We start from the raw sequence: 13,393 nt of genomic DNA, 5'->3' as shown, positions 1-13,393 counted from the left end.
CTATTGCTGTTTAACGGATGAAAAAGTACAATAAACTTCGATGTCATATCAGCAATCATGACCCGGGAAAATAAATGCATGATATTGATACAATTAATTGCATACGCAAATTTACATGTGTTTGAGATCATTTACCTTTTCGCTTCAGTCAGATACTGCTATTTTTTATATGTTTTTACAATTTCAATTTGATGTAGAAAAACCCCAAATGTTTTATCAAACATTTTATCAGTGATACATATGAACGATATTTATACCTTAAAATGTTTGATGGAATCTGCATGTTAATTTAGTTCAACTTTAAAAAGCAACATGGACGGATATGTTTGAGTGTGATTTTATATAATTATACTAACATAGGTAATTTTGTATAACCAGATAATATTTAACTTTGAATTTAAAACAAGTTGTCATTGGAATATTTCTGGTTCACTCACAACAGATTTTTCCTTTCATAGAATTGCATCATTTTTTAACATATTGTAATTGGACTCCTCTGATTTGAAAAGGAAACAAAGGGAATTTATCATTTTGTTTTTAATTGCGGAATTTCAAAGTAAACATGTATGCGTTCCTGAGATGCGTTGTTATTGCCTTCTATTTCGATTTGCACATACTTTACTCTTAATAACAAAGTCACTAGATGCCATGCAAAACACAAGCTTGAACAGTGAAACAAAAAGTGACACAGACTTGTCTACTTATTTATTCTCATTGACAAGTTAACCCATTTTATGTCTAGCGTCTACAAAAAGGCATTGGCAAACAGCGTTGAAAGGAATTTCTGTAAGAAATAGTCTAAACATAGAACAAGATATATCAGATACCTTTTTGATTGGAAATGGACTCATCTGACTGCTGCCGGCAGAAGAGTCCAACAGGCATAAATGGGTTAATGGACTGTCTCAGTCAATCTTATAATTGATATTGATACGAGGTTCGTGTATAGTATTTTCTATGCTTTTTGATTTGCACTAAATGTTTTGTCAAATACTATTGGAGAGCACGACACATACTACACTGAACAAAATTTATAATTGGTAATCTGTGATTTATTCAATTATTCTACATTAAAATCAAAGTAATCAAAATCTTGAATTTTGTTAATAAGAATAACATTTCATCAATTAAATGACAAAATTTCAGTTTACTATCTCCAACAGTTCAAATTTTGTAGAAGTTTAATCACAATAACCCCTGGTATCAAACGTCACAAAATCTCAATACCACCAGTTACAACCGCGAAAGTGTTGTTATGCTTCGGAAGTTTCAGTCCAAATGTCGAATGTGATCTATACGAGCACAGAAACAGTTATTGCGAACTGGAACATGAATGCCATGTTTCTCCAGGGCCTTTTATCGCGACCGTATTGAAGCTATGCGCAGTATGACTCTAGAACAGGAAAACACAAACAACTATACGGCATGAACCAAGCAAACTATGCTTGGGGTGAGGTTTGTAAGTTACCTGCTATACCTTGCTTATGTAGTCGTTCAAGTGTGGGATAGATTTATGCCGGAAAAAATCCATGACCAATTGTCCGTAACTGCTGCAGCTCAATGTGGTTATACGCGATATTGTTCTTTTGTGACTTTTGAAACTAGGGGTCCTTGTTACTAAACCTCTGTAAAATTTAAATCGTTGAAGAAAATGAACTGACATTTTGTGATTTCATCGATGGAATGTTATTCTTTATAATAAAATTCACCTATATAGGTCATACGAGTATGCCGATTTCTCCCAGCTTGTAGTGGTTGAGGAAGACCCCAGGTGAACATTTTATCATAGAAGAAAGCACCGACCTCCCGTAAGACAGCTTGAAGGCTTCCGATCTCGATTAATCTAGACCCTTGAACGCTTTTACTACTGTTAGAGGTAAGTTGTGAAGCGGTCACAGTAGTGAAATTATTAAGACTGGACGGCTTCCCCAGTTACATGATTCACCCACTCACCCATGCAATGATCGAACCCTAAGCGACAAGGGGCAATCAGCGACATAAACCACTCGGAGACGGAGGTCTCTAAAATGAAACCAATATGATGGTGTACTTGTCATATGGTAAGTAAAACGATCATGCTGCGTTAATGAAAATAAATAAGTTTTCGGGTCATTTTTCATTCAAAAGTCTAGTCTCAATGTGTTTATGAGCGCATTTTATCAAAATTACTTTTATTTGCATGTTGTAACATTATGCCGGAGATGAAGAACCGTCGGTATGGTAAAGAAACCAGGGCATTAAATTTATATTAAAGTCTTTCGCGTTATAATACGTCCATGCGGCGTCCTTCGCGTTGCTACAACCATAGTTGCTTATCGCCCATTCTCAATAGCATGATACCATTCATGTACCCGATGTCCGCGAGCTTTTCTATAAGTCGTGCGACGAATATGTATTATCTAGGCGCTTTAAAGTTTATATTACCTAAATAGAAACTAAGTTAAACTAGTTTTTTAAGGTGCCTAGCAAAACAATATCAATATCTAAACTTAAATATGTCATTTTGACAGGTTCGTTACTGTTGTTAGTCAACAGAACTGGGACAGTCATGTAAAATATCGAATGTTATTTATATTTTTTATAAACAACTGGTAGCAAGTTGAGTTGTAGATAATTGGTCAGTTACCACATTTGAACTAACTCGTTTAACCTTTTAATTCTTTTTAGCCCAATTCAACAGTAAGAATGCGCATAATATCACTTTAATATATTTTGCAAACCAGCAGGCTGAATATAGTTTCTTAATTTTCCATGACAGAAGGAAGATAAGTATCGAATGTGTAAAATTTCCAACGACTAACCACGAGAGTATTAACAGATAAGGACAAACAGTTGCCTGCTATGGTGGTTTGATGTGTCATTATACAAGGATATTTAATACGTCCGATCATATTATTTTCCTGCCATTGAAAATCATTTTCAATATGCATTGTATTATACACTAAGCCTTTTCGGAAAACTATTTGTATGATCAAGAATAAGGAACATTAATGAAAAACAGGCTTAACTTTGACTTTGTAGATATGATCTTGTATCCTGTTACTTGTAAGCGACTATGCTTCATAGTGTGTTTTTCAGAAGCTATGTGAATCACATTATTTACATGTAAACTTGTATAAACAGCCATTGTATTCAAGTAGGTCATGGTTGTATTGATTGCTGAATATTTGCTAGGAGAGGCTTCTGAAGTTACAGGCGCGATTATGTCTTGATTATTTAAGTCTATAATAGTGTTCAGTTGATCATTTTCGACGTCATTTTATAGCTTTCAGTTAATGCGATCATTTTGAGTGTGGCAGTTAGAGCAGCTATAAATACCAAATTTTTCAATGCATATTTTGCCCAAAATCATGATTTAGGTTTACCACTGAAACTTTGTTCATATTTTCTTAACGTAATGTTCAACACGTGAATTTTCGGGGTACAGAATCCGCGCTATTTCGATTGCCGATGTGCTCGTGTGAATAAATTTTCCTTTCTCCGGTCAACAGGAAGTAGTATATTCCTACTCACGCTGTGACGATTAACATGTTCTAATATTTGACCATTGCAATTTATTGGGACGCATCATGAATGTTATCGTTATATAATATATCATCCTTTTTTCTTCTTTAAAATATATTACCGAACCAGCTTTCCGTATTTATCAATTTCATTTTCTTGATTACGCTATATTTATGACGTAAAGAGTTTGACATCATTTCACATACGAAACTTTCTATCTAGTTTCTCTCAGGATTTTAGGGACAACAATTTCGACATGGTGGTTTTAACAGTATTTTTTTATATTTATTTTTAATGCATCGAACGAATCATAAAGGTATTTCGGATCGTGTGTTCATAATTGTTAACTTCGATAGGAATAAAATAATTCGCTACGGCAGGATTACGATTTCGTTAATCGGGTTATGGGTCAGAGTGGTTAGCATTCGATACAAACGCTATCAAAAAATAGTGTAGTTTAAAAAACATTCCGATAATAGTGATGGAAAAACAGGAAATGGATTTCGACAAAGGGATGGAAGAACAGAAAATGGATGTGTATATCGTTGAAAATTTATTGTTATAAGCAATCGATTAAAGTTGTCATTAAGGTTCATAAAATATAGTTTTTGTTTTGCTGCTGCATTTTTTTTTCATTTTATACCAAGAAAAAATATCACATTCTCGATTATGCTTGTTCGTTGTACATGTATACACGTCAGTTCTAATGTTGAGCGGTCCACTTCTCCAACTATGTTCAATTGCGGCCGAGATATTGAACATAATCAGCTTCATCATCATCATCAGCAGCATCAGTATCAGCATCATCATCATCAGCATCATCATCATCATCAGCAGCAGCAGCAACAGCAGCAGCAGCATCGTCGTCATCGTCGTCATCATCATCATCATCATCATCATCATCATCATCATCATCATCATCATCATCATCATCATCGTCATCATCATCATCATTTTCATAAGATACTGCACGTCTCTGAGATATATGTGGTTCCATAAGCTGAAATACAATAATATTCTGTTAGCAGCAGTATTTGGCATACGTACGTGGTTTTTTAGTGGTTTTCTTGCGAACAACTAAGGTTAAGAGAAAGTTTTGCAAGTCGGTCTGCTTTTAACTACGCTATGAACGATAACCACCGCATCTGCCTGTGCACACTGATTAGCATGTTTATTCTTCACCACTGGTACACTGCAGACAGTGAGTATGTGTATATAATCATTAGTGTTTAATAGCTTGTTCGACGACATTTGCCAGTTTGTCATTGAAATCGGTACATATTGACTACTACTACTACTACTACTACTACTACTACTACTACTACTACTACTACTACTACTACTACTTCTACTACTACTACTACTACTACTACTACTACTACTACTAGTACTACTACTACTACTACTACTACTACTACTACTACTACTTACTACTTCTACTTCTACTACTACTACTACTACTACTACTACTACTACTACTACTACTACTACTACTAACTACTACTACTACTACTACTACTACTACTACTACTTCTACTACTATATCTACTACTACTTCTACTACTACTACTTCTACTACTACTACTAGACTACTACGACTACGGGGACTACTACGACTACTACTACTACTACGACTACTACTACGACTACTACTACGGCTACTACTACTACGAAAATTACTACTACTACTGCTACTACTACTACAACTACTACTACTACAACTACTACTACTACTACTACTACTACTACTACTACGACTACTACGCCTACTACTACGAGGACTAGTACTACTACTACTACTACTACAACTACGACTACTACTACTACTACTACGGCGACTACGGCGACTACTACTACGACTACGACTACTACTACTACTACTACTACTACGACTACTACTACTACTACTACGACTACTACTACGACTACGACTACTACTACTACTACTACTACTACTACTACTAATATTACTACTACTATTAGTACTACTACTACTACTACTACTACTACTACTACTACTACACATACTACTACACATACTACTACTACTACTACTACTACTGCTACTACTACTACTACTACTACTACTACTACTACTACTACTACGACTACTACTACGACTACTACTACTACTAGGACTACTACGACTAAGATTACTACTACTAAGAAGACTACGACTACTACTACGACTACTACTACGACTACTACTACGACTACTACTACGAGACTACTACTACTACTACGACTACTACTACTACTACTACTACTACTACTACTACTACGACTACTACTACTACTACTACTACTACTACTACTACTACAACTACTACTACTACTACTACTACTACTACTACTACTACTACTACTACTACTACTACTACTACTACTACGACTACTACGACTACTACTACGACGACTACTACTAGACTACTACTACTACTACTACTACTACTACTACTACTACTACTACTACTACTACTACTACTACTACTACTACTACTACTACTACTACTACTACTACTACTACTACTACTACTACTACTACTACTACTACGACTACTACACTACTACTACTACTACTATACTCTACTACTACTACTACTACTATACTAATACTACTACTACTACTACTACTACTACGACTCCTATTACTACTACTACTACTACTACTACTACTACTACTACTACTACTACTACTACTACTACTACTACTACTACTACGACTACTACTACTACTACTACTATTACTACTACCACCACTACTACTACTACTACTACAATTACTACTATTAAGACTACTACTACATTACTACTACTACGACTACTACTGCTACTACTTCTTCTACTACTACTGCTACTTCTGCTACTACTACTATTATTTCTTCTACTACTGTTTTCAGTGTATTATTTTTATTGCCATAATTGAGTTGGTTAAATCACTTCATCCCGTTAAGGTAATTTAAGCTTCGTATTATCATTTGAGTGCGGAGCGTTATGAATCTGTATTTTCACAATACATCGGTTTTATTTAATACTTAAAATTCATCAGTTTTGCACCTAATCTTTCGAAACAATAAAGGCAAGAACCGGGTCAATGTGGAAACACGACGGCAAAATTGAAACCTAGCCCCCTGGAGACATATTGTGAATTCAAGTATGTCAGGCTGATTTTATCTTTAGTCGAACCATAGAACATAGGTATACTGTCATAAATATATGTTATTATATTGAAATAAGACCAAAGCATTTAGATTTAGTGCATTCGAGTTTATTACGGAAATACTCGAATAATTTTCATAACGATTGCATAGACATTCTTATTTTTTAATTGTCCTATGAATACTTTTGAAAACTGCCATTGTTTTGTAAAATTGCTCAGGTATTCATTTGGAACCAGCCCTCGACATCTTTCCGCTTCTCCGCACAGGCTTATGAGGGACGACACTTTCCGCCCATAAAGGACTTTCGTTAAGAAGACGGAATTGAATGTCGCATATTAAATTTGACAGCGGCAATACCACCTACGCAATACATTGTATTGCAAGCAGTCAATACGACGCTCCACTATGACCAACGCACGATTACTTTAAACAACATTCATCACAATACAACTATAATATCGTAAACGCATAATAATAACTATACTTAATACTGTCTACTTTAAGCAATATAAGAATGGTTTTACATAATATATTGACAAATTCGTATAATATATTGACTCATTGACAAATGATAAGGTCACATAAGCATGATATAGCGTTCTTTTCAATCAATATAAAGATGGTTTCAGTTAATATTTATTGTTATTATACCTTACTTTTATTCAACTCTTATAAACTCCCATAGGCCATCGTTACATAAAAATACTGTCAGACCCAGCGGGAAAAAAACTAACTGTCCCAAAAATACTGTCGCCCGCTACCAAAAAAAAAATACTGTCGACCGCTACCTTAGCAATCACGTGCGGAATGGTATACATGTTTCGCCTCGGTTGAGAGTATTTCCTCAAGTTGTCAAATTTACTGACATCCTGTCAGACATGTAATAAGTATATAATACATACACATAAGATAATGATAGATATAATGAAAGTTACATTCGAATTACATAATGTCTTGCTGAATCTATATAAGAACTATATAACTTAACATATTCATATACGATATAAATATTCTGACAATGTGTAATTACAAAAAGTAATAAAATTGTCTTCTTGAGTGCCAACAAGGTTTGTCTCAGTTTTGATCGCGTGAACAAGTATTTGCACATACATTTACTAGATTTCAACTCAGTGAAAATACTGTTAATGTAAACATTAGGACATATGATCATAGTGTTAAGACGTTAGTGTATCTTCGAGAATAATTACAAGGGTTTTTCGAGATTTGACCTGGTAACCTTGTTTTTTTGACACAAGTGACACGAATCCGAGTTGTCAAGATATAAGCAATTTGTTTAACTGATAACATGTTTTTTCTTGACAAATATTTGAACACGGTCCACAAACTGCCCACATCGAAATTCTCACCAAGTTTTATCGAGAAAGTGAGAGTGTGGCATCTGAATCTTCTAAGAGATAACCGTTTACGACGCATACAGCACGCAGAACAAGACATTATGTCGATTAAGCCTTCTTGGGAACATCATATAATTGCAGTGGTGAGGACTCATAAGTCAGATAAACGACATCAAGGCGTCATTACAATACAATTGTATGTGTGCTGCAGTAGAATTATACAGTCATTCACATGATCTTAAATACACATGTCGTTTTTCAAGGAAACGCGTTTGACGTTTACATAAATGGATTTTATGGCGCCGTGTTCATTAAAGGTTTTATTTATATATAAAAACACGAGGAATGCGTCCATAGGACAAGGATGCTCATGTACAATACCACTTGACAACCCATGTGCCATTACTAGGAGCGATAGCAATTACTAAAATGGTGACATTGACCTTAAAGTTTATAAATATGCGAGACGATACATAATTATATGCCAATGTTCTACAATAAAGAGACGGACCGATGTAAAAAAAAAAATGTTTTTTTTTGATTTTGAGTTTATTCGCGGCAAACAAACTGTTATGAGCCGGGCATGGAAATAATGGAAATGAAAATTACGTTTACTGTTCTTAAAGGGAAATTTAATTTATATTTAGAAAAATAAACGAGTGTTTTAGAATTGTACATTTTTTTGCCACGGAGCAATATAGCAGGCGGAACAACCTAAGAATAACCGGTGTTTCAGAAGACCAGGACCGACAGTCCTCGGAGTCGGTAACAAACAAATTCATCACTCGTGGTTAACACGCATCTGGGTATGTCCATAGTGCCTTATGATATTGACATAGCACACAGGCTCGGTCAATTCAAACCTAACTCGAATCGGCCTGTGATTATCATATTCGTTAGGCGACAAACTAAGATTGACATTCTGCGCAAAGCCAAACTTTTCAAGGGGTCTGGCATCTTCGTGAATGAGGACCTCACCAAGCTCAATGCAGAGGTACTTGCGTCCGTCCGTCTGAAACAGCCTAGCGCTGTCGAAAAATCGTGGTCTTTTGAAGGCAAAATATTCGCGCTATTCAAGGGAAACCAACACGCCACGCAAATAAAACATTCAGAGTTTAAAACCTGGCTAGAAAAATCGTGGCCCAAAAAATCCTACTCCGAGTGTGTAGAGAATCCCGCAAGTGCAAGAAACAGAGTATCACCACGCTAATCACATGTCGACCTGTGTAACGATGAACATTGATGACTATATATATATATACAGTAGACTCTCTGTAAACCGGACGGTCTCGGGACCGGCCTGATCGTCCGGTTTTCAGAGAGTTCCGGTTTACGAAGAGTTTTCATATTGCCGAAATATACATGGTATGCATTGTGTACAGAATCACATAAAAATAAAACAAACCATATACATGTACATGCGCCATGTAATAACTGTACGCAGGTACTGATGATGTTAATTGCATTCTTAAAAAATATGATTTTAATCGATTAAAAGCAAAAAAAAATCCATACCGACTTGCTTTGATTAATCCCAAAGTGAGCGTGGTGCTTTATACATGTACGCACGTGGCATTTGTCATATAGGCGAGTGACGACACAAATAAGATTGTTGTAGATACACGATTTATTATTCAATATATACATGTACCACATTTCATAAAACATACACAAAAGCAAAAAACAGCGTCATAATTATTTTTTAAGATATTCATAATCTCAAAACCTACTAATTCTTGAAGTTTACGATTTCACGAAAAAGTCCAAGATCACTCTCTGCACTTTCAGCGTTAAAAACATGGCTATAAGATCTTTTAAAATACCCGAGAAGATCACAAGAAAGTGATCGTCGCAACGGCATGCATTAATTTTTTAATTAAATTGTTTATCATAGGCGATAATAAATAATTAATAAAACGATCGAGTCAATCACTTTTTGGTGTTACCGCACGTCTCTTATAGACATTCACAGTTTGTTTTATATTCCTTAATCGGACTTCCATAGCGCGGTAAGGACTTGACACCTTTATGGTATGTTTAATCCGATTGTCGATAATTGCGCGAGCAAAATGTGTGACACCGCACTCGCTGTGCTGACTAGGTATTGTTATTTTCACGCATAGGGCATCTTGAGAAATTAGACCGTCCGGTATACTCAATGTATTTTACGTTGAAAATGACCAAATTTACGGAGATACCCGTCCGGTTTCCGGTTTTCAGAGAGTTCGGTTTATTCAACATTTTTTAACAAAGAAATAGAAGGAGAAAATACGGGACTGGCCCGACCGTCCGGAATCGGGAGAGTTCCGGTATTCAGAGAGTCCGGTATTGGCAGAGTCTACTGTATATATATATATATATATATAAACATAATTATAAATATAAATATATTACTCTCTCTCTCTCTCTATATATATATATATATATATATAATATATAGAAATTTTATATATATATATAAACATAATTATAAATATAAATATATTACTCTCTCTCTCTCTATATATATATATATATATATATATATATTATATAGATTTTTTTAAAAAATATAAAAATATAAATATGTAAATTTTATAAACAATTTTAAGGCTTAACGATTAATACCTATAGCTCTTTTCAAACTTTGTTCCAGTTTGGAGCTGGGTATTTATACAAACTATGTGTGTATCGAAATTACAGTAATGTGCCCCACGCTGCCTATCAACTTTAACCTCCTTAGTTAATTATTTTAAATCAAAATCTATTTTATCACATATGATATACATTATTACATTATTACCAAACACATTGTCTCTTTGTTACAAGTATAGTAATTGATCATGCTACGCACATGCAGGTGATATAGTTTTCTCTGTACATAGTTACGCCCCTTTTTAACAAAAATACATTGGTTTCAAAATGTTAACACGGTTGCACGTATAACGAACGGTAAACAAAAGCTAAAATTACGTGCTCGCTGCTGAGCTCAATGCACTTTTCGTGAACGCATTTTAGTATTCTGTATTCATGCATGTTAAAAAATATGCTAATTTTCTGCTTTATGTTTGTATACTAAAATATGCATGAACTACACTAACTTAAGCAGTGAAATTATATTTACCAATCTTTAAAAAAAAATTCTGACGAGAACTACCTTTCTTAATAACTTTCTGTATTTGTTTATGTCTGTATACATGAAATCTAGGCAATAGTATTGGTTTTTTTGCAATTACAAAATTGTAACTTTATACAATGCATGTAAATAGTGTTTTTTCTCAAGTATACATTTCCCCATACCTTTATTTTACACTTTTGTATGCTTTGAACATTCAATTATGTTTATGACTGTGAATGTTCTTGTACCTAAATGTTTTTTTTTACATTTGTATGTGTTGAACATTCGACTATGTTTATGTGTATGACTGTGAATGTTCTTGTACCTAAATGTTTTATTTTACATTTGTATGTGTTTAACATTCAACTATGTATATGACTGTATGTAATAAGTGTCATTTCTCACGTATGCCTTTCCACATAAATGTTATTTTTTTACATTTATATGTGTTGAGCATTCTATATGTTTATGATAGTGAATGTTTTTGTGCCTAAATATGCACGTAAAATGAGCAATCATTCATGATTGTTTGCAATTAGAATCGATACTATTCTCATCAAAGTTCGCAAATATTGATACTGTTTACAATCTCAATTTTACGTCTTTGTGCACGCTTAACTATAAAAACAAACAGGTTATTGTGAATGTTAATAACAATACCTGGTCATTCAGTGTTACCACTTACAAGATGTTTTATCCACTTGATACCTTCAATACCAAGGATTCCTTTTCAGTTGTTATTGTAAATATAACGTATGCTTGAAGGTACTATAAGTGGTAAACAAAAATCTTTTATTTTTCATTTAGCACTAATAAACTAGAATTTTCTCCTTAGTTATAAACACTCTTGCTTCATTTTCGCTTTCATATGAAGCCTTGTTCAAGTGTTAAGTGAATGGTAGATGTTCAATACAATTACACTGTCTGATTCACTGTCGTTGCTTTCATAGTATTATCTTTTTCTAAAGTAGATAAATTACACAATTATTAGTAACATTCATGTAGAATGTATACTAATCTCCTGTATTTGTGTATAATTGTATTGCTACAAACTATAGCCATGTTACTAGCTTTGTAATCTGACTTGAGATATGTACAATCATGACATTGTCATTGTAAAATAGAATCTGTCCTGTCTAGGTTAGTGTACTGATAACACGAAACTGACAGCAATCACGTTTAGGATTTATAAGTAATATGCATTTAGTTTTTTAAAAATAGAACCACTCTTGTCAATTCATGATAACATTATATTGAATAATTATACACTTAAATAGTGCTATTAACTGACGATTTATGAATAATATACTTTTAAGTTTTGACAAACAAAATTAATTTAAACAATTCATGATAATATAATATTTGTATATTAATACTTATAAAAAATGCTAATAATAGGGTACATATATATAAGAAATAAAACCACTTTTCATAAAAATGAAACTTTTCAAGCTAATGTGGTACTGATCTGCATATGCCCGTTTATCTTTGCAATGTTTAACCGAGCTGCTTTAACATATATTGTAATCATTTCTCTGTTATGTTTGTTTGTTTATTGTTTATACCTTTTTGCTATTATTTCTATTTGCTTCTTTATTTCTATGGGGTATTCATCTTTTTGTATCCCTATTTTATGTTTTCTATTTTTGTTTGTATGTGTGAACATCTTATGTTTTAAAATAGAAACCAACTTGACATGTTTTAAAATAGAACTAACTGGACAAGCACACACAGATTATCACTTACATCACCCTTCACCTCTTTAAATGATTAAATTATGTTCTTTGAATGTAAAAGGGCTAAATAATAAAGACAAACGAATTAAAAACTTCAAATGGTTAGACGAAAAAAAATATAGTATATGCCTATTAAAAGAAAGTCACTTGACACATACTTTAGCACAAACCTTAAAGGATGAATGGGACGGAGACATCTATCTCAGTGGACAACATACTAATAAACAAGGCATTGCCTTTCTGATTAAAAATAATATAAGGACCAGTCGATAACTTTAACGAAATAATAATTGGCAGACAAGCAACTATAGATATCAAAATACACGAAACACAATTAACATTAATCAACGTTTACGGCCCTAACATAGATGATTCCACTTTTTACGAAACATTACAATCCTTTATAATTAATAACCAAGATAAAAAATATTACAGTCGGTGGCGATTTCAATACATATCTTAACCCATTATTAGATAAAAAGAAGGGAAACATTTATACTCATCCTAAAAATAGAAAAAAAATTGAATAACATAATTGAA

Source organism: Dreissena polymorpha, chromosome 1 (genome assembly GCF_020536995.1).
Source record: "Dreissena polymorpha isolate Duluth1 chromosome 1, UMN_Dpol_1.0, whole genome shotgun sequence".
NCBI classification, from domain to species: domain Eukaryota; kingdom Metazoa; phylum Mollusca; class Bivalvia; order Myida; family Dreissenidae; genus Dreissena; species Dreissena polymorpha.
This window is presented reverse-complemented; position numbering follows the sequence as displayed.